Source organism: Oryctolagus cuniculus, chromosome 10, assembly GCF_051225735.1.
Source record: "Oryctolagus cuniculus isolate XC-2025 breed Fujian yellow rabbit chromosome 10, ASM5122573v1, whole genome shotgun sequence".
NCBI classification, from domain to species: domain Eukaryota; kingdom Metazoa; phylum Chordata; class Mammalia; order Lagomorpha; family Leporidae; genus Oryctolagus; species Oryctolagus cuniculus.
In genome coordinates, this window is record NC_142876.1 from 105,182,133 (window position 1) to 105,206,433 (window position 24,301).

The following is a 24,301-nucleotide window of genomic DNA, read 5'->3' on the forward strand; positions in this document are numbered from 1 at the left end:
GCGTGGGGCAGCACCTGCTGTGGTTTCCTGCTCTGACATCAGAAGGAGCCATTGTGACGTCATGCCTGCTGCCTGCACAAAGCCTTGGCTGGGCCTGGGTTCTGTCATTTGCCCAGGAAGCGCTGTCCTGGTGACCTGGGGCTGGGAACAGCTGCCTGAGTTTCCCTTGTTTGGTTTTTGTTCTTCAAGCTGTTGTTGTTTTTTTTGTGTTTTGATTATTTTCTTTTTTTCTATTTTATTTATTTTGATTTCCTCCAGTATTCATATTCTTTTTCCCTTTCTTATTGATTTTCCTAGGATATCTCATTTCTATTTGGATTTTCTCTTCACTTTTTTCATTGGCTTTTCTCTTGTTTGTGGTTGTTCTTTATATTTTCTCCCAGTATTGGGTTTCCCTTTGCTCACTTTCAGGTTTTTTTTCTCATTTTTAGTCCCTTTTTTAAATAAGACTGTGAGTCGTCTGCTTGCTTGTTACTACAGTTAATTCTTGAGATTTTTTTCTTTATGCTTTATTCCTTTTTTGTGGTTTCTCACTTTTAACTGTTTCGATAGGGTAGTCTCAGTTGTGAGTCTAGTTGAGTTCATTTAGTTCCTGTTTTCTGTTGGTGATGTGAGCTTTGTCCATTTTGTTTTGTTTTATGTTCATTTGATTTCTGTTTGTTTCATGTTCGTTTGTGCTCAAGTTGTCTGAGCCATGAGAGCTGATCTGTGTCAGCTGCTGGCTCGGGGTCTCCCAGACGTCAGCCCTGCTGACCCTTCCTGGGGGAGCCCTGGAGAGGGAGAGGAATCCGGAGGAAGAATCGGATCCTGCTGCTCCTGTTGGGTCAAATTTGTTTTTTCTTTTTCCATTTTGATTACTTTGTACTTTTTCTATTATATTTTGTTTCCTGCCAGCATTCATATTCATTTTGTGTTTTCCATTTTAACATTTTCTTCCACTAGAACAATCTCCGTGGTTGGTATGGTGTAGTATATACAGTTCATGGTTTCTGTTGGTAACAGGAGCAGAGTGAGTTTGTTCATTTTTGTGTTTTGGTTTCTGTTCATTTGATTTCTGTTGTTGCATTTTCATTTGTGCACCACTCGTCTCCCTTCCTGGGAGCCCCGGGAGAGGGAGAAGAATCCCGAGGCCAGGATCGCATTCTGGATGGGGACGTCCTGGGGCAGGGACTTACTGCGGCCCCCCAAGCCCTCTGTATCCCCAGTGGCTCTTGCGTCCCTCAGCAGAGCGGGGCAGGAGGTGTCCATGGCGGCTCCTGGACGGAGCTGAGAAGGCTGTCAGGTGGGACAGGTGCTGTCTACACGGGGGCGGGAGAAAGGGTTGTTACTGCGAGATTCAGCCTGGGGGGATTCTCAGTTGGGGTCTCCCATGTTACTGGGGAGGGGCAGTGGCAGTGCGTTCTCCTCTCTCCCCTGCACAGGTAACTACTGCCCAGTCCGGGTGGCTCTGCAAGGTTTAGGATCCAAAGAAGCCCCAGAAACCTGATCTGCACCAGCAAGAAGACTTCCTGTGGAAGGACCTCTTGGTGGTAAGGGACTCACCCACAGGGGGACGGGGTCACCCCAGACAGCCAGGGTGTCCATTGGCTTTGCATCTGTGTGCAGGAATGGAGCAGGTGCATAGGGGCGGGGGCGAGTGGGACTGCCCCGGGGTCTCCATGGGAGATGCAGCAGCTCCCACCTGGACAAAGGAGTGCAGACGCTGGGCAGGTGGAGGTGGGGCTGCCAGGTGCAGGGAGACCATGTCCTGGGCGTTTCTGTCCTTCCTGCAGGCCATGGCTCTTGTGCCATAGGCCCCTGGCCCATTCCCCATGGGCGCGGATGGAGGTGAGTGCATCTGCTCCTCTGAGACTCAGACGTCCGGGTCCCGTCCCTACTGAGAGCCCCTGACCTTCGAGTGGGGCCCTTCAGTCCTTGGAGCCTCAACGTGCCCCCCTGGGAGATGGGTGTCTCTGAGGACCACAGTGGCCCCATGAGTCTTGCACACAAGATCCTGCACGGTGCCCGACGGGGGGTGAGCACGTGCGAGAGGGGTCCCCTCTGTGGCTGCCGGGCTCGGAGGTCCCTGCCGTGAGCTGTAGACCAGGCCAGAAGCTGGGGTTGTGTTGGGGCCTGGCTGGGGCGCTGGCATCACTACAGCTCTGTTCTGCCAGCACTGCCTCCCCGTGTCTATCCTTTGGGACCTATCCCCAGGGTAGGCATCTCCTCTGGCTTGGATGAGGCACCTGCCACCTCCCTGCTGGTCTCTGGCCTTGTCACCAAAGTGCCCTGGGGTCTCAAAGGGACAGGAACTAGTGACCAGGCCATGGCATGACAGGGCCATGTTCTCCCCTGTCAGCTTGTCCCTGCCCGAGTCCTCTGACCTCTCAACTGAAAGAGGCTCCAGGGGCCACCAAAGGGTCTACACAGCAGATGCTGCAGCAGAGCTGTCTCTGGTGACCCAGGTCACCATGATCTTCCACGGGAAGACGGACTCCAAGATTCCAGCTTCAGAATCCTTGCCTCGGTGAACTCCAAGCGAATTGTTTCCTTCGTCCTCGCTGTCCCAAGGACAGGACCTTGTGGCTTTTCTGGCTGCCCCCACATCACCACGGGCGTCCACTGGAAGATGGACTCCGAGACACCCAGCTCAGAATCCTCGCCCTTGCCGAACAGGTGTTGAATGTCCCTCGTCCTCGCTGCCACCAGGACAGGACCCCATGGCTGCTCCGTCCCCGGGGAGCAGCTGCTGCCTGGGAAGAACCTCGTTGCCTCTGTTGGTGCCCATGGATTGCCCTGCACTACTGCCTCTGTGCCTGCAAGTTAACTGATTTATGGTTTAAAAGAAACCAGTTAGGTCAATAAATAGTGGCTGGAGAAACATGAAGGACTCTGTGGGTTTAGGCACCTGTGTTCACACATGGGGAGCGGGGCGCTGGAAGCCTGGAGAAGGTAGTTTGGATCCGCGCACAGGACCTGGGCTGAGTCCCGGCTCCAGTGCCCAAGGCTGCCACTGCCTTGGTTTCCCACCCCCTGGGACTCTGTTTCTGGCTCTGTCAAGGGGGTGTGAGTGACAGGAGAACCTGCCTCCAAGGAAGCCCCCGGAAAAGCACCAGACTCCCCTGGCTGCTGGGTAGGGCTGGGTCCTTAGAGGCCTTTGATGTCTGGGCAGGGTTCTGGGAGCTGTCAGCCTCTGTGGGTCCTGGGGCTGTGGGGGAGCTGGCTCCTTCCTGTGACCCCACTGGCCTTTCCTTTGTCCTTGTCCCTTCTCCTTGCCTCTCTGTCCCTCCCCTGTTGGAGGCCTCAAGCCTGATTTGGGGCTCTCTCCCCTTCTTTGCCCTCAGGGAGATCCAGGAGCAGCCAGGACGAGGGCACCTGCACCTCCCTGTGCCTCTCCTCCCCCCCTGCCCACAGGGAACCCCCGGTGCCTGCTCTAAGCCATCTTGCCTTCTCTGACACTTCTCCAGCCCAGTCAGGAGTGCTGCCTCTTCCCTGCTTCCCACATCCCGTATGGACCTGACCTGCAGCCCCCCATATTGGGTAATGGTGGTGGTCATCCTGCCTCCAAGTGCTGGGGCCAGAGTGAGTGAGGTTATGGCTGCGAAGCTCCCAGCCGTGGACCAAGAACATAGAAGAGTTCAGGGAAGTGGCTTTGCTGGGGTCTCCCCAGAGATCCAGGACACCAGGAACAGGCAGGATCCACCCACACACCAGGCTGCAAACTGGCAGCCTGGGGGACTGTCGCAGCTCAGTTAAGTTTGCTGTGGTTTGTGCTGTGTGCAAAGTTGTGGTGCTGATGTTGAGACTTTCAATCACACGGAGCTGTTGGGGCTTCTCTGGGCACAGGGGAAGGTTTGGCAACACCAGGGTCCAGGGTCTGTGGCTCCAGTGGTTTCAAGTGCTCAGGAATGCACCCGCCCTTTGCAGGTGCTTGCAGCCTCCCTGGTCGGGCGCAGTTGGAGTTGGAGTTTCAGCTAGGAACCTGACCACACGCAGTGTCTGATACTGGGCCGAGGGACTCCCAGTGCACAGAGCTGCGCTGCTGGGGAATCAGAGCCCCAGAGACCCCACAGGCCTGGGGGGCACAGGGAATGCCTTGGTGGTGGGTGCCCAAAGTGCACCTCAAGGCAGCACTCGGACAGAAAGGGGTCTTTAGTGTTTGGGAAAGTACAGAAGGCTGCAAGGTGACTGCTAAAGATCCCACCACTGCTGCAGCTCAGGTCACAGCCTCTGTCCCCATCTGGGGACAAACACAAGGCAGAGTGAACCAAGGTCCTGAGGGATGGGACCCAGTGTCCCTGATCTTCAGTGGTTCAGGGCTGTCCCTGGGGATGTCCATCCGCAGGCTCCTCCTCCTGTGTGTGCAGGGAGAGTGAGTTCTGGCATCTGGACGCCCACGTGACAGTCTGCCTGGGTTCCCTTCCCTGACACCAGCGATGCAGAGCAATTCCCCTCTTGAGAGGGGGGCTCAGGCTCCAGGTCCAGGGGCTGCCTCCCCTCCCCCACTGGCTCCCTGGCTCCCTGTGGAGCTGGGGCTCTGCCTCAGGCTCAGCTTGCATTCACAGCCTCAGCCCCACCCCTGCAGACCTGGGCTGTGGGCATTGGCCCCTCCTTCACAAACAGGGAAACTGAGGCCGAGATGAAGAGCCAGGCCCCTCCCCAGTGAGCGGTTCCTCCCAGGCCCAGGTGGCTGCTGATTCCTGCCCCACCCAGGGAGCAGCTGGGGCAGAGCCTGGGCATCAGCACCCGGGAGCAGCTGCCAGACCTGGGCCCAGGGGCTCAGTGTGGAAGGAGACCTGTGACAAGAACTTCCTTAGGCCAAGTACATGGAGTGGAGTGTATCTAAGAGCATCATACAACAAAAATGATACAAGAACCAGGCAGCTCTGGGAATGGAGCAGGTTCTGAGGTGGCTCATCCAGGACAGGTGCACAGCACTGCTGGACCACGGGAAGTGGGTGCAGAGATCAGCACCATGGCTCCAGTCAGTGCCCACAGCTGCAGGGTGGCCAAGGCTGAACTAGTTAATTGCTCACAGCCTAAGTAGTGACCTGGCTATGGGGCCTTGTGCCACAGCCACAGCGCAGTGCCAGGATGAAGCTGTTTGTGTCTGTGGGCCCAGTGCAGGTGCCTGGCCCTAGTCGTTGGCTTCCCATGAAATTAGCACCTGGTGAGGCTTCCCCAGATGTCATTCTGCTGTCTAGAGGGAGAAAGGAGGTGGCTAGGTGATGTTTTAATTGAATTATGCACGTCCAAGAGCAAATTCGTTTTTTAGGATCTCGGTTCTGGGACTCGTTGTTGACCTTGGGCCACTAGTGCTGGGGCGTTGGTCCAGGTGCCACTGTGACTGGATCAGGGGGCCGGGAGTAGGTGCAGGGTGGAGCCACAGGGCGTCTGCGCACACTGGGCCCGCCCCGCTCCTGACTTGGGGATGGGAAAGATTGGGGACCCGGTGTGGGGAGCAACTCGGACTATACTGTTACTGGAATTAAGACTTATTCTATGCATCTGCTCTCCCACAATATGGCGCTGGGAGAGGAGAAAACAGCTTCTACGCAGCTGCCTCTTGCCAACTTGAGTGATGACCTCCAGGAGCTGATCCTGCTCCTGATTGGAGGAGAGCAGCGTACTCGGCGTGTGGGCAGCCGAGTTGGGATTGGCGGAGGAGGACTATAAAAGAGGAGAGAGACGGCATGCACCAGGAACACCTAAGGGGAACATCTGAAGGAACACCTGTGCAGCCCCCGAGAGAGCCGGCCAGCGGTGTGCCGCTCCCCTGCGGAAGTGGGGAAAGTGGCAGGGGGAACCGCCCTTCCACGGAGGTGGAAGGGTCGGTAGCCAACCCGGGAAGAACCAGCAGCAAACCCGGGGAGGGCCGAGCAGACGAAAGAACAGCGCAGGGTCCTGTGTCGTTCCTCCACGAAGACGGGGAGCGACAACCCGGGACAGCTGTGAGGGTCTGTGGAGCCCAGATGAGTCTGTGTACACGTGGGAACCTGCCTCCGAGGGGGCGGCTCCATCCCATCAGGAGGAACCTGGGAGATACAGGGCGGAAGGAGGGAGAGCTCCTGCGCTTCCCGGCACTCGCGGGTCTCGGTGTGCCGGGCCACAAGGTGAGCCAGTGCCGGCCGCTCCACTTCTGATCAGCTCCCTGCTAATAGCCTGGGAAAGCAGCGGCAGATGGCCCAAGTGCTTTGGCCCTTGCTACCCACATGGGATACCTGGAAGAAGCTCTTAGCTTCAGCCTAGCCCTGCTTTGGCTGTTGAGGCCACGTAGAGAGTGACCAGCAGACGAACGCTCTCTCTGTTCCTCTTTCTCTAACTCTGACTTTCAAACAAACAAATAGATTTTTTAAAGGGGGTGGAGGCAGTGGGAGGAGCAGACCAGGAGCTGAGTTTTGGATATGCTAATGCCAATCAGAGATGCCTGTGGGATCATAGCAGAGATTCTGAGTAGAAAAGTGGCAATGAACTGTGGAGTTAAGGAGAGAAATCTCGCTGGAAAGACGCACTTGCGTCACCAGGAAGTGACAGAAGGGAGAGCCTGCCCCTAACTGTCCTCGCCGCCCTGCAGCAGGCCTGTGCCCTCAGGCTGGTGCACACACAGGCACAGCCCGGCGTTCTGGAGAAAAACCGTTCCCCACGCTCCAGACCCAGCTCCCCACTTCCTCCCGGGACAAAGCCCTCCGCGCTGTCTCAGCGTCCGCCATCTGTAATGCCGCTCAAGCGCTCCACCCCAAAGAACACTGTGACGAGAACCCGCGTGTCGGCCACAATGATTCTCTTCTGCGGCTCAGTCCCTTGCAGCTGAGGAATCCCCCCCGCTACCCACCGGCCTGGGTTGGACCGCACATCCGTGGCTTCCCTATCTCCCTCAACGAATCCACCCAGCAATGTCAAGGCCTCAGCGCCCGGGACTCCCGCCCCGGAACGGGGCTCCCTCTCCCCGGCCAGGCACGGACGGGGCTCGGGATCCGCAGTTCCAGGAGGGACCGGTGTCGGGCAGGCCTGCGGACGCTGACAAAGCTCGCCGCCATCCCCTCCCACCACCCCCGCGCCTGACCCCGGCGACGAGCGGCGGCGGGAGCGCAACAGTCAGCCCCGGCTCACCTCACCTTCTCGATTTTGCCCAGAAAGAGCTTCCTGGAGCAAGCCCCGCACAAGAGACCTGGGGCACAGCGCGCGCGGGGTCCAGGCGAGGCCACCAGAGCCCGACACGGAGCTTAAGAGCCCGCGACAGCTCACTTTCCCCGCCTCCGCGACGCCGCCTCTGCGACTTCCGGCTCAACGCCTCAGCGCCGCAGCTGCTCCGCGCGGCCTGATGACGCCACTGGCCTGCGCCGCCGGCTCTGGGCCGGCTTCCGGCTGCTGCGCACCCTGGGAGACAGCGCTGATGGCCCCAGGGCTGGGGTCTGTTCCGCCTACGCGGGAGACCTGGATTGCGCTCAAGGCTGCTGGCTTCGGCCTGGCCCACTCACGACTGTTGCAGGCATTTTGGCGAGTGAAGCGGTAGAGGGAATGTCTGTCTCCCTCTCCACCTCTTTCCCTGTGTTCCTATTTAAAGAAAAACACTCAAATGTAATCCAACCTAGCAATCAACCAAGTGATCTGATAATGTGTCAGATCCCCCTAATTAAGCAAGTGAGAGCAAGTGGCGCATGTTTTCAAAACACCAAGAAAAGTGTAGAGTCAGGCGCTGTAGGGTGGTAGGTTAAGTCTCTGGGTGCCGGTTCCAATCCTGGCTACTCCACTTCCGCCCCAGCTCCCTACTAATGGTCTGGGAGAGCAGTGGAAGATAGTCCAAGTGCTTGGGACCCTGCACTCAGGTAGGAGACCAGGAAGAAGCTCCTGCCTCCTGTACTGACCCAGCTTCAACCATTTGGGCAGCGACCCAGCAAATCAAAGACTCTCTCTCTCTCTCTCTCTCTCTCTCTCTGTAATTCTGACTTTCAAATAAATATATATTTTTTTAAAGATGTTTACCCTGGAGTGGAGAGGGAGTGAGTGGAGGAAGCCAATCCCAGAGGCCACCCCCAGAGCATAGAATATTCTCGTTTTCAGTGGGGAAGAGCAGCATTGTGAGTCTTCCCTTCAGCTCACTTCCCACAAGAACTGCAGTAAAGGGATGAAAAAAAAAGACCAATCATTCATCTTGGACAGACAGGAGAGGAGACAATGGGTAAGGGCAACTGGACTGCCCCAGTGTGAACAGTTGACGTGGAGTTGAAGACTGAGACACACGCATGGGTGCACTTGCACACACACATGCACACATAGTTGATCATTCCAGCTCTCTCTTCTATTGTGGCTGTGGTCAAGTGGAAATCAGAAATGCAAAACAAGCACTCTGGGCTGCTGCTCCCAAGGTCTCTTGTCCCCATTAGCACGTGGCTGCCCTTGGCTCCAGGCAGCTTGAAAGTGGCTTTGGGAGTCTTCTGCTACCAGTAACTCCTCTGCACCTTGTCCCCTGGGCCCCTGGGGCAAGCAGACACCTCAAGGAGCTGTGGGACCCAGGCTGATGTGCACTGATGCCCACATGGAAGTGCCAGGCAGTGAGTCCAGTGTCCTTCTAGAATAAGGGGCTCACACGCAGGCACCCGAACACTTGTTGCTGGGGATTGCAGTAGTCCTGCCTTATCCTCAGTTTCTTTCTGTGGCTTCAGTTACCTGTGGCCCGCTGCAGCCCAAAAACATTATATGGAAAGTTCCAGAAAAGGGCACTTCGTAGCTTTCAACCTATACAGCCTTCTGAGTAGGGTGAGGACATCTCACGCCATCGCACACTGTACCGTCAGGACACAAATCTTCCTTTTGTCCAGTGTATCCACACTGTATTCACTACTCACCCGTTAGTCACGTAGTCACGGTCTCAGATCTCAGGTCAGCTGTTGGGATATTGCAGAATGTGTGTTCAAGTAACACTTTTTATGTAATAAGGACCAGAAGGTGCAAGAGAGGTGGAGTCAGCAGTTTGCATGGGCCAAAACTAAGCTGCAAAGTGCTTCCTTGGAGTGAAATGGTAAACATTCTGGACTTCATGAAAAAAGAAAAACCTCCTATCCTGAGGTTGCTCAATCTACCAAAAGAACGAATCTCCTCTTGGTGGTGCTGTGCGGGAGGAAAAGGAAACCTCGGCTGGTTCTGCTGCCGCATCTCCAATCGCAAAGTCCATAGCCACAGCGCATGGCACAGGCTTGGTAAACAGGGAGAGGGCACTCGATTATAAGGGTCCCTCAGTCTGCAGTTTCAGGCATCTGCCGGGGGTCCTGGAACAGAACTCTGTGCATGTGGGGGGCAGCCGTACCTGCTTTCCGTTTCTGGCTCTGGTGAGCATGGGGAGGAGCCGGGCAGTCAAGGCTGGTCAGAAGGGTTGGGCGGGTGGCAAAGTCATTCCCAGGGCTTCATGGCTGGACCACGCACAGGCACTCTGACCTCTGACCTGTCCCATTACCAGGATGGGAGTGGATGGGAAGGAAAGTCATCTGATTTGGGGGTCAAGTAGGTTTTTACTTCCCTTACTTGCTGGCGCTAAACTCCGGTGTGCATTGGATTCCTGAATGTTGGCGCACAGCCCTTTGCTTCTTCAGACCTGGGAAGGCCAAGGGGGACTTCAGCCGTCTGCCGTGTGGGGTTTAATCCCAGTGAGCACTCCCACTGTGGTACGGAGCGCGAAGGCATCACTGTTTGTGCCGTGTGCATCATGGTCTCTGTGCAAGGTCAAGTGTGCAATGGCTCTAACTGCCCAGTGTCCTTGTATTCAAGGTTGTCTCCCTTGAAAAGTGGTTGCAGTGGACTTGTGGGTACTGGAAAATAGAAGTGGGAGTAGGAAATACTCTGGAAATACCATGCGGGGGTGCACTGAGCTCAGCTTCACACATCCACCTCCCATCCATTCATTCATTCATTCATCCGTTGCTTTGGTTGCTGCCTCACAGAGCTCACAGTATGGAGTTCTGAAGCCACAGGCCCCTCTTCCAGGGCTGCCTCCTAACTCGCCCGGTGAGCTCAAATCCTGAGAAAACCATTCCAGACAAGGCCATGGGCATTGGCAGGGGTTGGGCAAGGAGCTCTTAGGCTTCTAGGAGGAGGCAGCTTCCAGGGCAGAGTTCCAGGTCCAAGACCAGCAGTGAGATGCCCTGCGGGTCAGGGCCTGGGGGCAGCCTGCGGAGGCTGAAGAGGGGCTAAGGGGTAGCAGAGCCCTGACAGGTCCTTGCACGTCGTGTCCTTCTGCAGGCCTCCCTGGGCAAGGGGAATCAGCAGGAAGTGAGTGTCCTTCTCAGTGCAGGTGTGCAGGAGAAAGCTCACTCACGTGGCATCAGGGTGTGGTTCAGTCCCGCTGTCGCTGTGTCCTGGGAGCCTATGGCCTTAATACAGCTGTGTGCTTTGGTGTCTCCCGGGGCCTCCCAGGCCAGGACCCTGCTTCCTCTGCTGTTCCTTGGGGCCCTCAACTGCCACCCCAGGGCCTTGGTGAGTTCTCAGGAGCCTCTGTGGACTTGGCGTCCTTGAGCCTGAGCCCTGCCTCACTGTGCAGTCTTTCCTGGGTGCAGGGCGAGCTCCGAGGCAGTCATTCGGTTGCTGGTTGTTTTTCCCTCTTGGGGGATGGTGGTGGCCTGGTGAGCCTGGGCTCTGGCCAAAGACCAGAAGCTTCTATGCTTTTCTTCTCTAGGGCCAGGCTGAGTGGGGGTGCGTGCAAGTCTCTGAGATGGTGGAACCTCTGAGTGTCACCGGTGGGTTTCTGTGTGGCAGGAACCAGAAGGTGGGTCACCCTCACAGTGGTGCAGCCTGGGACCCCTGCCCCTCCCAGCCCACCCATGGAAAAGAAGGTGGTTGAGTAGTGGAGTCTTCACCGGGAACACTGACTGGGCCAAGGGGAGGGGCATCTCTGAGCCAGAACCCGGGGCCATCAGTGCCTTGGCCTAGGAGTCTGCACCTGGAAGGCCTCAAGGCAGGTACCAGGGGACCAGGAAGGCTGGGGGGATGGGGCATGGGGGATGGGGCAGAGGGGCTCCCTGGGACTGCCCCGTGCTAGGAAGCAGCCTGAAGTGGGCACTGTGGCACATGCCCTGCAGACTGCAGCTTTGCTGTGGAAGGAAACAGAGGGTGCTCTTGGTGTGCTGGTGTGGAGAAAGTTCCAGAACAAATCATTAGGTGAACGAAGCATGGCACAGGGTCATGCCTAATCTCATCCTACTTTGGGGGTAAGAAGGGGCAAGCTGTATATCCCTCTGTATCATTTCTGCATAGAGGAACAAGGGAAGGAGACACCTTGCACTATTCCAGTGGGCCCTCAGAGGCAGGAGCAAGAGTCCTTCTCAGAGTCTGGACCCTAACCTCCGTCTTACCGGACAAGCAACGAGCAGGGAGGAGCAGTCTGAGGAGACAGGGACTGCCCAGGGGAAGTGCATGTCCCACCCCTGGGGCTGGGCCCCCATGTGGACTGTGAGGGTTGCCTGCTCAGGGAGGAGTCAGTCCTCTCGGCCCCTGGAGCCCTCCCAGACCTGCTCCCTCCTGGGTCGCCCTGGGATCTGAGCCCCGGGCAGTGCTTCTCTGTCTTCCAAGATGGCAGATGCTCCCCTGCCCCCACCTGAAACCCTCCGTCACACTGGCCCAGCCAGGACAGTCTGGTTTCCCCAATCCCTGGAGACTGTTTTAACCTCAAGGATTCTAGCTGTTCCAAGAGGGACGAGGCCTTTTATCCTTTAACCCAATGAGAAGCCGAGTGACGTAACAGGTCCCGAATCCATCAGTTTATTACAATGTACACTAAATCAGAATAAGTAAAAATGAGCAAAAAGAACATAGGAAAAGATGGGCAAAACAGATACAAGACAGAAACTCAAGCGCAGAGTGCCAGTAGTGAACCAAACACCAGGCGTCCACGAGGACCTCTTCCAAATGGTCCAGGAAAACACTCCCCTTCAAGGTGCGGCTGGGTGGGTCTGGATGCTGCTGGCTGTCGGCAAGGAAGACAAAGGCCTTGAACTTCAGCAGAGCCTCCAGCGGTGGATGCCTCTTCCGAGGGAATGCTGGGACATCTCAGGAGCCGGACATCTCAGCTTCTAGATGTCAGCCTTGCACGGGAGGCTCAGACCCAAGTTAGCATTTGCGTGTTGTCGCAAGCTGTCAGCGGGCACTCACAGGTCTCCCTGATAGGAACCAGCAGTTCCCATGTGGCTCTGGGCCCCCCGGGGTGGAGCAGTGGGCCTCCTGGCTCTCAGCCAACACCGGGCTCAGTCACGGCTTGTGTTGCAAGGAAGAGCTCAGCATGGAGGGAGGCCGTCAGTGCACAGTCGTATCAATCACGATCAGAACCCCAACCCAGGTTCACAGGCTCATAATGCAGCAACACACACCCCGCCGTGATCTACCCCTTGAACCGCAATTTCCAAATCACCCTGCCCTTTCTCCTCAACCAAGCTAAAGAGCAAACATCAATGGAGTTCACGTTCAAAAGGAAAAGTGGATCCACCCCCGTTGATTGAGGAGGATGGCTGACATCAGAGCATCCTTAACAGAAAAGTCACAAAAGACCAAACACACAAACCGTTTTTAGTGATAAGGTAGCTTTCCCTAGGTCTTTATGCCATGGTTTGTGGTTACTATCTGCAACAGCTTCGACCGATCTTTAAGCAACTCACTAAGAATTTCAATGGCTCCTGGGGCAGCTGGAGTATAAGGTGATATGTGCTGTGATCCGGCCCCTTGTGGGACTTCTTTAACCACAAAGTGTGCGCTCTGATCAGATTCAGCAGGGTAGGGGTGTCAGCAGAAGCCGGGCAGGACTTCACAGAACTGACAGCGTTAGATCCCTAAGCCTGCTCGCTTGGAAATGGGAAGCCCAGACCTGAACGGCAGCGGGTACAGAGCAGCAACACTCAGTCACTATCACACATGCGAGGGCCTACAGAATCCACCTGGAAGATCCGATTCAGGCCCCGAGAGCCATCTTTCTCGGTTAACTCTTTCTGTTTCTCTGGGAGTTTAACCTTCAGGCAGGTTTCACAAGGACTGTTTGTCCACTTAGTTTCCTGCACAGTGATCGGTCTGTCCCTCTGTGGAAGCCAATCAAACACATGCAGTGTATCCCTGTCCTGAGTAGGTCACAGATAAAAGGTCCCTTCTGAGAGCTACTTACAGAACAGCATTGCTTCTTGTGTCTGTCACTGTCCTGCGAAGGGCAGCTGCTGCACCATCAAAAGCGAGCACACCATTATTTCCCTGGTGAGCTGGGACATGGGCAGTGCAAACGCCTCTGTGCGTGGAGGCATCAAACACCATTCCCATAAGCGTCTGAACCCTAACTCCTTTCCATTGATCTTCCAACTATTTTGTGGCCATTTATTGCACGACAAGGCTATGCTGTGGCAAGTGACAAAAGTCAGTAAAAACACGACTTGGATGTTGGCTTTCTTGCAAAGAGCGCCTCACAGCCCACAGAGGAGACTATGAATCGACGAGTTAGGCACTCTGGGACGCGTCTCTTTGCACCAAGGTGCAACTGTTCAGAGCACGCAGAGCAGCTGCTGTCCGAGAGAGAGCAGGCCAGAAGTCACGGGGGCCAATCCGTCTGTAAACCAGGCATGCGTTAGTTCACGTGACCAGGCGGGACCCCATTGGCCAACAGCATGACCACGGATGTGTCCGACCCTCGGAATTTCCGGCAAGCCAACGAGAATTCTCGGGGTACTTCCCCAAGGCCCTTGTCCTGGCTGACCCCTTGCCTCGGTCTCTGCTGAGTCTGCCCTTTCCAGGTGAGATTTCGCTGTGTGGCTTTTGTGCCCTTTTGTTTGTCCAGGGACGGGTTAACCCCTGTGGGGCAGCTGTTCTCGTCCTTAGTGCCATGGGAGAGTTAGACAAATTAGCCAAAGGCTCGGTAGGCATCAAGGCCTGATAAGCAGTTCAATTCAGTTTTCAGCATATTGAGAACATGATGTGAGGAAGGAGAGCTCTTAGTCCAGACGCTCATGGGAATGAATTTAGTGTAAAAGAGTCCTCACCCCCAAAAAGACCACAAGCCACATCCCTGCCCATAAACAACACCTGGTCTAGAGTTCATATCTTCCTTTAAAAATACAACCTCTGGACTGCCAGTATGTTTGCTTTCAAACACTGGGGAGCTGCTGCTGTTTTACCTTCCATTTGAAATCCTGAGACCTTCCTGTCACACAGGGATGGGAGAGTTCTCCCCTAAATGCGGTCTGCGCTGCCCTCCAACCCCAGAGAAGGAACACTGTGAGACTTCAGGGCTGGTCGTTAGCACTCAGTGGCTGAGTTCTACATTGTTCTGGAACAGCACCAGGGGTCACTCTCCCTCCACCTGTCCACAGGACTCCTAGAATTTTACCAGGTCAGTGGGACCATGAACCACGCCATTATTTATTGTCCAGCCATATTACCTCAAATATTGACAACATTCCCTCTTTGCCTTGGGTAGGTCATCAGAATTGTTTCCTACGACTACACTATCATCTATGTCGGAGTAGATTTTACAATCTGGAGATTTAGGTTCAAATTGTCTAAAACACACAGCTTTTACAACGGACTTAAGATACTTGTCTGGCAACACAGTAAACAGCATGAACCCACCCCCATAAAGCTGTTTTGAAAAATTAATTAATCTAATGGTAAAGAACATGCTTGATGAATTGACAGTGACATACAATACCCCTTTCCCCACAGAGGTTTCAACAACTGGTAGAGTTCCCTGTACAGCTGTGGAATGTTCCTTTCACAACCAGTGATCAACAGTGATTCTGTAAGATCCACCTGGTTTCCTAACAGGCCACACTGAACTATCAGATGGGGATGCAGTAGCTTCAATTCTTCCTTCCTATTCTAATCCCTGTGTTGCTTCTGTGACTCCGTTACCTTCTTCCTATAGTGAGTATTGTGACATAGAATTTCTGTTCTTAGGTTAAGTGAAGAGGCATTGGGTTTTCACCAGGGCCAACGTTACTTAAGGCCCAGCTCCATCTAGTTTTACGGACTTTGAGGCATCTGCATAGGATGTGCTCCTAGGACAGCTCCTCAGTGTCCACGCATTAGTGCTTGTGCAGAGGAGGACAGCCCGTCACTCTGAGCAAACAGAAGCCCAGTCCTGTCCTTCAGTCACTCGGGCTCCTAATCCATCCTGCTCCAGTTTTCCCGGAGCTTTACAAGGCTTCGTTTTCATCACCGTCATTGTGTGTTTCTGCCGTTAATCCTGGGTCAACTACAAACATGCAGGAGGCTGATCTGAGAGGCGTCTCTGCCACTCTGTGCACGCGGGGCCAGGTTCCGGGAGGGCGTCAGCCCCACAAATGCATGGGACAGCCGGTCTCCTCCCGATGTAACTTGCCTAGAGAACCGTCTGTGAGGCCGAGTGGACTCTGGTGTCCTCTGTGGTTATCACCCGAACACCGGGTGGCTGGCCAGAGTGTTTCTGGGGGTTTTCTTCACTCTTTTATTTTTTTTCTTTTCATTATTTGCTTTTTCTCATGTTGTAAAAATATTTATTTGAAAGGCAGAGCAACAGAGACAGTGATGGGAAGGGGAGAGGGGGAGACAGAGAGAGGGAGAGACCCCTTCTATCACTGGGCATTGGTTTGCTCCCCAAATGGCCACAACAGACAGAACTGGGCCAGGCCAAAGCCAGGAACTCCCTCTGGGTCTTCCACATGGGTGGCAGGGGACTAAGCACTTAGGGTCATCACCCACTGCCTTCCCAGGAATATTAGCAGGAAGCTGGAGCAGAAGCCAAGAGTTAGGACTGGGACTGGCATTCTGGTATGTGATGCCAGGGATGAAAGCCCTAGCTCAACCCACCGGGCCACAGTGCTGGCCCCTCCTTTTCTCATTTGAAGTTGACCTTTGACTTTCTCATGTTTGGTTTGATCATTTTTCTTTCTCATCCTTTTTTTTTTTTTTCTCAGTGTCCTTATTATTTGTTTCTCTCATTTTGTCTTTATAGTTTTCCTTTTTCCTCCTTTCTTCACTTTTTCATTTGTTTTTCCTGTCTGCCACTTCTTCATTTCTGTTTTTCATTGTTCTTTTCTTTTTCTCTCTCTCTTTTTAAAATAGATTTATTTATTTACTTGAAAGAGTTGGAGAGAGAGGGCGCTTTCATCTGCTGTTTCACTCCCCAAATACTCAAAGCAGCTAGGGCTGCACCAGGAGCCCAGAACTTCAATCAGGATTCCCACATGAGTGACAGGGACCCCGGTACTTGGGCCATCACCTTCTGCCTCCCAGAATGCAGTATCAGGAAGCGGAAGCGGAAGCACAGAGTAGCCAGGACTTAAACCAGGCAGGCACTGCTATATAAGACACAGCCGTCCCTGGTGGTGGCTCAGCCCACGGTGCCACACGCCTGCCCTGCCTTTTCTCATTTTAAATTTTTTTGTGTTTTTCTCATTTTTTTCCTATTTTTGTTTTTTTCTCATTTTCTTCTTTCTCCATTTTTTCCTTTGCATTATTTTCTCATTTTTAATTTTTTTAAAATTTAGATAGCATCATTAATCTCCTCCATTACTGCTGTGTGTATAGTTCATATGGTATTGAAGTTAGTTATTAGCATTAACTAGCTAATATAGTTGGTGTTTACTTGTCTCACTAGTTAGTATAGTTAGTACAGCTAGCATGCAACTAGTTAGCATTACTAGTTAATATGTGAAGATACGGTAGCGAGGAAGTCACCCAACAGAGGGACCTGTGGTCGTTTACTCCTATGAGGAAGTCCTCGCTGGTCATCCCAGGCTCCCGAGGACCACTGGCCTGGGCAGCTCTGGCCAAGTGAAGCTAGCCTGCCATCTGTTAACCAGGCCCAGGTGGCTGTGAACGTCACCCAGAAACAGGACAGGGACCCTGCAGCCCTCAGCACTTTCCTGGAAGAGGACTGAGTGCAGTACGTCAATCACCCTGACATGACACGGCTCTCCAAGACAATCGGGAGGGCGGACAGACTGTGGTCACGGGACTCGGCAGCAGACAGCGGCCAGTCCTCTGGGTGGCCAAGCAAGCGCCTGGCAGCACAGGCCTCAGTTGGTCCCGGAGGACTGTGCCGGCCACGCACTGTTACTGTGCACAGGGGTAATGCGTGCAGGGAAGTGACACCGGGCAGTGTCCTCCTGGATGCCGCCCTCAGTGTTAAACTGACTTCAGCCTGGGATGCAGGGGCTCCGACGGGCAAGATCTCAGCACATCTTGTGGAACTCCCAGTATTGCGCTCCAGAAATGCTCTAGGGCCAACAATACAACCCCTTTAATGCAGACTTGTGGGGTATGGGGGTGACTCTGGCTGCCGTGTTTACGGGGATCTTGCCACTTGATGGAGAGGCCCTGTGCAGCAGCTGGAGTGCACACTCACAGGAAAATACCAGCTTCCCTGTGCTGTCAGCCTAGGGCTGGAAAAGCTTTGGAAGACTTTACTGACATTCAACCCCGGAAAGAGGCCTGAACTAGACCGCACTGTGGGCCGCTGATAGCTCAGCGTGGTCCTGGAAGAAACTCCAAGACCCCGTGCTGAGCCGCTGGCTTGTCACCAGGACCCTCAAATCATGCAAGTCCGAATCAGCCTAGGCTATAAGCCCAGAGCAGATACAAGAGTCCTTGTCAGAGCATAAATACGACAGTGCCACGGCCACACACCTTGTGCTGTGTCGCGAGATATCCCGACAGAAGGGCCCCAGCACCAGGGCAAAGCCCAGGCTTCAGGCAAGTCCCATCCCTGGCGGCCCCAAAGCTCCACGGAGCTCCTCCTTGCCCCTGAGTTGCAAAGTGCAAGTGGCGCTACGTCTTCCCACCTGCCCGTTTCCCTCCCAGGCCCTGCTGCCTGGGGAGGAGCAGGAGTCAGGGCAGAGCACAGGCAGAGGTGCCCCGTGCCTGACAGCCACCTGCTCAGCCTGCAGACATGGACCCCTACTCCGCGGTCAGCCCAGCCAGGCCCTGTAGCCGCCCCCTCAGTCCTCCGCACCAGGAGCAGTGCTCACGACACAGAGGAAAGCAAAGGCTCCCGTAGAGCACATGCGCACAATTACACCCAGGCCGGGCAGCCAGATGGCTAGGACTTCGGCCGCTCCTTCTAGCAAGGGCCAGGGCCGACAAGGGGTCTCTAGGATACAGCAAGGGCCGGGGTGGCAGGGGGGGTCCCTAATGGGATACAGCAAGAACCATGGCCAGGAAAGGGCCCCTATGGGATACAGAAAAACTATGGCCAGAGGGGGTCCCTATGGGATACAACAAGAACCATGGTCAGAGGGGGTCCCTATGGGATATAGCAAGAACCATGGTCAGAGAGTCAATGTGGAATACAGAAGAACCATGACCAGGAGAGGGCCCCTATGGGATACATAAGAGCCATGGCCCGGGGGGGGGGGGTCCCTATGGGATACAGAGGAACCATGGCCAGAAGAGGGCCCCTATGGGAAACAGCAAGAACCATGGCTTTTCACATTTGCAAACGCTCTCAAAAACAAAAATCTTAACTGTATACTGCCACCCACCTCGAGCTTATTTTCTTTGCACATTTGCAAATATTCCTCATGAATAAAAATCATAGCTGCGTGCATGTATGGGGTCCAGGGAGATGTCTGGGTACGTGTACGCACTGTGGAATGGGTCGTACATAGGTGCATCCGTCAACACAGAGGGACAAGTGCTCCCTGATCTCATGTCTATGGGGGATCTAACAGCATCGACCTCGTAGAAAAAGAGAAGAAAGGTGGTTCTCAGAGAGAGGGTGGACGAGGGGCGTGTCAAGTCTACGATGTATCCGGTGCTCATCGGGAAGAGGCTCTGAGATCCACCCACCCCCCTCACCCCCACCCCCCCGCCCAGGAGGCAGACTCTAGTGTCTAATAAGGCAAAGTTCAAGGCAGCTAAGACAGTCCATACCCACTGCCCCGCACATTCCCAGTGGAGAACAAGAGACCCCAAGTGCCACGGTATGGGGGCTCAGCTGGCTGTGGACGCCAACAGCTGCAGGTGGGAGCCAGGTACCAAGTCCACGCGCTGTGTGCCCCAGAAGCCAGAGGCCTTTATGCAGCAGACCACAGAGCGGGTGTAACAGCCGGGTCTCATCTACAAGGCGTTCAGGTGAACAGGCACCAGCTCCACCCTGGCCTTTGAGGGCACTGGGCAAGCTGAGAGGAGGACAGGGCCTCTCTGCCTCCAGCTGGAGAAGCCGCCAGCAGGGGACAGTGTTTCCTGGGCTGCCCACGCCTCCCCCACTCCTCTCTATCTCCTCTTCTGGGTCTCTGGGGGAGGGGAGATGGCTCTTAGTGAATGGCCCTTTCTTCCGAATCTTACAGTCAAATGGATCCACAAAGACGGATCACGGAGGTTTTTCATCCTCCGGGCAGAGAGCAGGGGCTGTCTCACTCCAGTCTGAGCAGGTCTCAATGAGTACTTGGAATTCATTCAAAAACATAAATGGAAAAGTGGCTTCAGAGAATTATCACGGGAACCGCCAATAGCAACAGAGGAGTCACAGTGGTCCCCAAGGGATTCGGCTCAGAGCCGTACGCAGGGCAGAGATGGGGGCTCTGTGTGCCACCTCCCAACACTCTCATGACCTGGGTACTGTCTTCAGAAGGGCCCGTGGGACATTTGCTCCTGCTAACACGTGCTCATCCTGCCCTGAGGCCCACAGCAAGAAGGACAAGGTGGTCCTGTGGACTAGCTCGTGTGTCGGGAGTCTGAGAGGTGGCAAGGCCAAGGCCCCTAGGAGGCGCTCAGCTGTGCTGTGCTGCTGAGTTCCCTGGGTGACAGTCAGGGAGGTAACACAGCAGAGGGACGAGAATCCACCTTCAGCCAGGGATGGCTGGGAGAGGCCTTAAAGAGATTCGACAGATACACTCACACAGCCCCTAGCACATGTCCTACTGCGTACCTCAGCCAGCCAGGGATATCCGGAGGGAACTCCAGAGACGGGCTGTGGGGTCCCAAACCCCCAGGAACAGCTGCTAGATGCAGCATGCGGGTGACCAGGACTAGAGGCAAAGCTGCAGTGCAGAGGGCTCCAATGTCCATACGGCAGCAGCCACTGGAACAGGGCAGAGAAGCCCAAGGGAGAATGTTCTGGGTGTGGGAGGCCGGGACACTGGTGCAAGGACTGTCCCCACCCGAGAAGCCCACCTGGCCCCTGGCCCCACTGGAAACAAGAGGGCGCTGGAAACCTGCTCACACGCAGTTCCTGGGGGACAGGAGGAGTCCCGGTTGCCTCGTGTCCTAATGCAAGGACTGATGGGGCCTGGGAACTCAGACAGCTCCCGCAGCCCTCAGGACCACCCCGCTCCCGGAAGTGGCAGGTAAGAAAATCGATTTTCTGGCCGGCGCCGCGGCTCACTAGGCTAATCCTCCGCCTAGCGGCGCCGGCACACCGGGTTCTAGTCCCGGTCGGGGCACCGGATTCTGTCCCGGTTGCCCCTCTTCCAGGCCAGCCCTCTGCTGTGGCCAGGGAGTGCAGTGGAGGATGGCCCAGGTGCTTGGGCCCTGCACCCCATGGGAGACCAGGAAAAGCACCTGGCTCCTGGCTCCTGCCATCGGATCGGCGCGGTGCGCCGGCCGCAGCGCGCCGGCCGCGGCGGCCATTGGAGGGTGAACCAATGGCAAAGGAAGACCTTTCTCTCTGTCTCTCTCTCTCACTGTCCACTCTGCCTGTCAAAAAAAAAAATAAATAAATAAATAAAAAAAAATAAATAAATAAAAAAAAAAAAAAAGAAAATCGATTTTCTAATTGACGCAGGTGCCAGTTCCTCTGCTGGGGCCCCTGTCCTCAGAGTCGTGTCATCACGGGGCCTGATGGCAAGCCCCTCTCCCAGCAGGTCACCTGGCCTCTGCCTTGCCAGATGGAAGATGCCGTCGTCTCCCACCAGCCTCTGCGTGCGCTGGCAGGTCTGCGACCCTCTAGGGGCGCTTTCTCAGGGCAGCCATCCTTACACTGAAATCTGTTATTAGCATACTAATGGGTACCACCGACACAGCACCCAGCAGGAAGGATTAACAGTAGATAGACATGGCCTCACCTACAGTCACCTCAAGGAGGACTCAGTTGAAAACACCATTCAGATCTTAACGCTTTTAGGGGAATGGCGATATCGTTTCCCCAACCAAAACCGGGATCTCCCCATGGGAAGCCACACCGTGTATTGGGCTACCACCTACAAAGTGACAGCCGAGATTCAGGCTGACAACCAAACCCCTGCGTGAGGTCTTAAAGGCTGCTGAAACTGACCCACTGGAATAGACAGGGAACTAACACGGGGCCTTTCAACAGGCTTAGGGTCAGCTGACAACAGCCCCTGCACTGGGGATGCCTAACTGAGACAAGTCACTCACTGCAGGGGACACCAAGACGGCGACCATTCCACCCGAGGAGATGGACTGGGAGAGCAGAGGGCTGCGGCTGGGGAGGTTCCGCACGAGTGGCTCCAACACGCCGGCCTCTACAGAGTCGGCAGCACCTGCTACGGAGCCCTCTCCAGCCACGCCCCGCACGCACACCTCCAGAGCAGAGACAGCCCCGCCCCTGCTGCCGCCCGCAGCTCTCTCCTCCGAGCCGGCCGGCGCTGCTCCAACCTGGCGTGTAAACAAATCTCCCTCCTCCGCTGACCTTTACCCGTGTCCCATCCTTGCAATCCTTCTTGCATTCGAGACAGGAGCCCGGACCCAAGCACCCCACGACGAAGAGACTGATAGCGAGGACTCCAGGGCCGGGGCGGGGGTCGGGCTGCCCACCTGCTTCGTTGATGCTCCCATCCTGCGCAGCCTGCAGGTCGCGTGCAGGGGGCGGGAGCTCTAGCACGTGTCGTAAACGTTCATCTTGTCGGGGCGCTGGAACACAGGTGCACAGGTCCTCTCCCCCCGCCCCCATCTCTCACCAGTGGGAGCCTCCACACTGCCTTGCCCCTCAGAGCCGGTGTCAGGCTTTGTGTCTTCATAGAGAATTCACGGAAGCCAACAGATCAAGAGAAGACTGCTGAGAAAAGAGAGCTGGGGACTCACGGTTCCCGAGAAGAGGGGCCCACACCCCGCGCAGGGCCACTCAGGGCGGGGCGGCGGGCAGAGGGACAGGGGCCTGGGGTCAGGAGCTTCGTGGTGCTTCTCCAGGAAGGACCAGTGAGGCGGAGCGAGCAGGTACAGGAGGGGCCGCGTCCTATAACGTCAGGGCCCTGGGCAGGGCGCCCCCTGCTGTCCGGTCCTGCCCTGCGGAGATCAGGATCCACCCCCACAGACCCTGATCCAGGAGGCCGTTGGGGCTCTGTGGATTGCATTTGATTCCCCCTGCTGGTGGGGATATGATGGTGACAAGGGAGCAGGAGGCCACAAGGTGGCTCAGACCTGCGGTGGGTCTGTCCGAGACAAGGCGCGCCCTCCATGTGCATGGGGGCAGATGCTAAAGCTTCCTGGGCAGCAGCAAGCAACGTGGCCAAACCAAGGGCTCAGCTCAAATGCCACCTCCTCAGGGACGCCCTCCCTGCCTGTGCCACTACAGGGACAGCTTCCCGCACCCCCATCTCTCCCTCCTGCTTACCCACTCCATCCCCTGCCCCTGCCCCTGCTCTGCTCAGCGGCACCTGCCATGGCTCCGACCTCACCCAGAGTAAAAGTCCTCAGGGCGGCTGCAGGGCCCGTGTCCTGGCGTGTCTCCGCTCACGGTGGCCACAGGGCCCGTGTTTCCTGGCGTGTCTCCTCTCCCACCCTTGCCCCTCTCTGCCCCCAGCATCCCCAGCCCTGCACTCCCATCCCCTGAGCCCGACTCTGTCTCTGCAGCCCTGAGCTCTTCTGTCGCGCTGTCCTGTCCACTGTGCGTCCCCTGGAGCGTCAGCTCCACAGAACAACAGGGTTGCTCTCCTGGTTCTCAGGCCTCACCCTGCGCTGTGCCGGCAGCCCAGGGCAGGGCGCGGCACACAGCAGGGGCTCTGTCCACAGTGCGTGAACAGCTCTTACCTCCACCCGAGATGTGGTCTTTGTGGTCTGCCGCCCTTGCTCACGGAGGCCCTGCTGCTGCCAACCGGATCCAAACACCAGGGCCCAGCAGCGAGTGGAGCAGGCCTGGGTCTCCATCCTCCTGGGCCCGTGGCCTAGTGGGAGAGACAGAGCAAACCTATCAGTGGTGCTGTGGACCATGGAAGGTAAAGTGACAAAGGACCTTCAGACCCGCTGAAGTCACTGGGAGAGCAGCAGTGCCATGGGCAGAGCACTTCAGGCTGGGAAAACAGCAAGTACCAAGGCCCAGAGGCGCAGGTGGGCTGTAGGACGGAGATGCTGAGTTTTTGGTGTGGATTCGTAGGGTTACCTTGGGTGTCTATTTTATTTGTCATCCTTTCCATTTCATCTAACCTAGCTCATTAACCTGAGCCTGGGCTCCCAGCCTTTTGAATTAGTTAAATCTCTTCCAGTGATTTACAGTGGAAGCAGAAGTGCACGGGGGCTAACTCGGCAGGTGTTCACTGAGTGGCCACCCTGGGCCCCGGGCTGTGTCAGGCCTGGCTTTCTCCCTTATTTTATCCTCAGTTTTGTCCACTAAAGTGGGGACATGGGACCCTCCGTTAGCCTGGTTAACCCCATTGCACTCATGTGGTCAACACAAGTGGCCCAGCCAATATCAGACCCTCAGCAGATTCTGTCTGAATCTCCTGGGTCTCAGGTTAGTAGCCTGTGGGTATTTGTTTTGGAGTCTTGCTGTGTGACAGACATTTGGTCCTGATAGCTAGGCTAAATCCCTCTCAGTTCCAGGAACCATCATTTGGCCACCTGTTAGGAACACTCAGAACCCTCTGGATGCCCAGTGACAGAAAATCCAATTCAAAGTGAAGAACCAAAGTGACTCCATTTTAAAACAATAAAAAAAAAAAAAAGCAGCCTCTGTTTCCCATAGCAGACCCGAGTCCTTGTAAAAGCAGGCATTCAGGCATTCCGGAGATATCAAAGCTTACCAGGGACAGTTAGCTTGGTAGACCAAGGACAGCACAGTAGAGATTGCTAAACAAAGTAACTCCCTGTGCCCACAGCTTCCATGCTGTATGTAACTCTTTTTTCCTGCTGATGTAGCCCTTTTTTCCTTTAAAAACTCCCAAACAAAGACCAGGGCCTCACTCCTTCCTCCACTGTGCCGGTTGGTTGGATGGGGTCCCTGTCGCGGCTTGTACTCCCAAATAAACCTTGCTTTTGCAGTTTGGTGTGATCGACTCTCTGGGGGGTCTCTGTGGGGATCTAACAATCTGGGCACAACATATTTTTTGGTGCCCAGCAGAAGTGGCTTCCAGCGCCGGCACTGTGGCGTAGCAAGTATAGCCCACCTGCAATGCCAGCATCCCATAAGGGCACCCGTTCCAGTCCTGGC

General features: G+C 55.5%; 1 long non-coding RNA gene across 1 annotated transcript; it reads right to left on the minus strand.

The window, feature by feature from the left end:
- Positions 1–174: 174 nt before the first annotated feature.
- On the minus strand, positions 175–7,359 carry LOC127492363 (uncharacterized). The gene is made up of 2 exons (XR_016214386.1): positions 7,095–7,359; positions 175–1,298 (listed from the first exon to the last, which is right to left on the minus strand). It is a non-coding gene; the product is annotated as an uncharacterized LOC127492363 (long non-coding RNA).
- Positions 7,360–24,301: the final 16,942 nt, after the last annotated feature.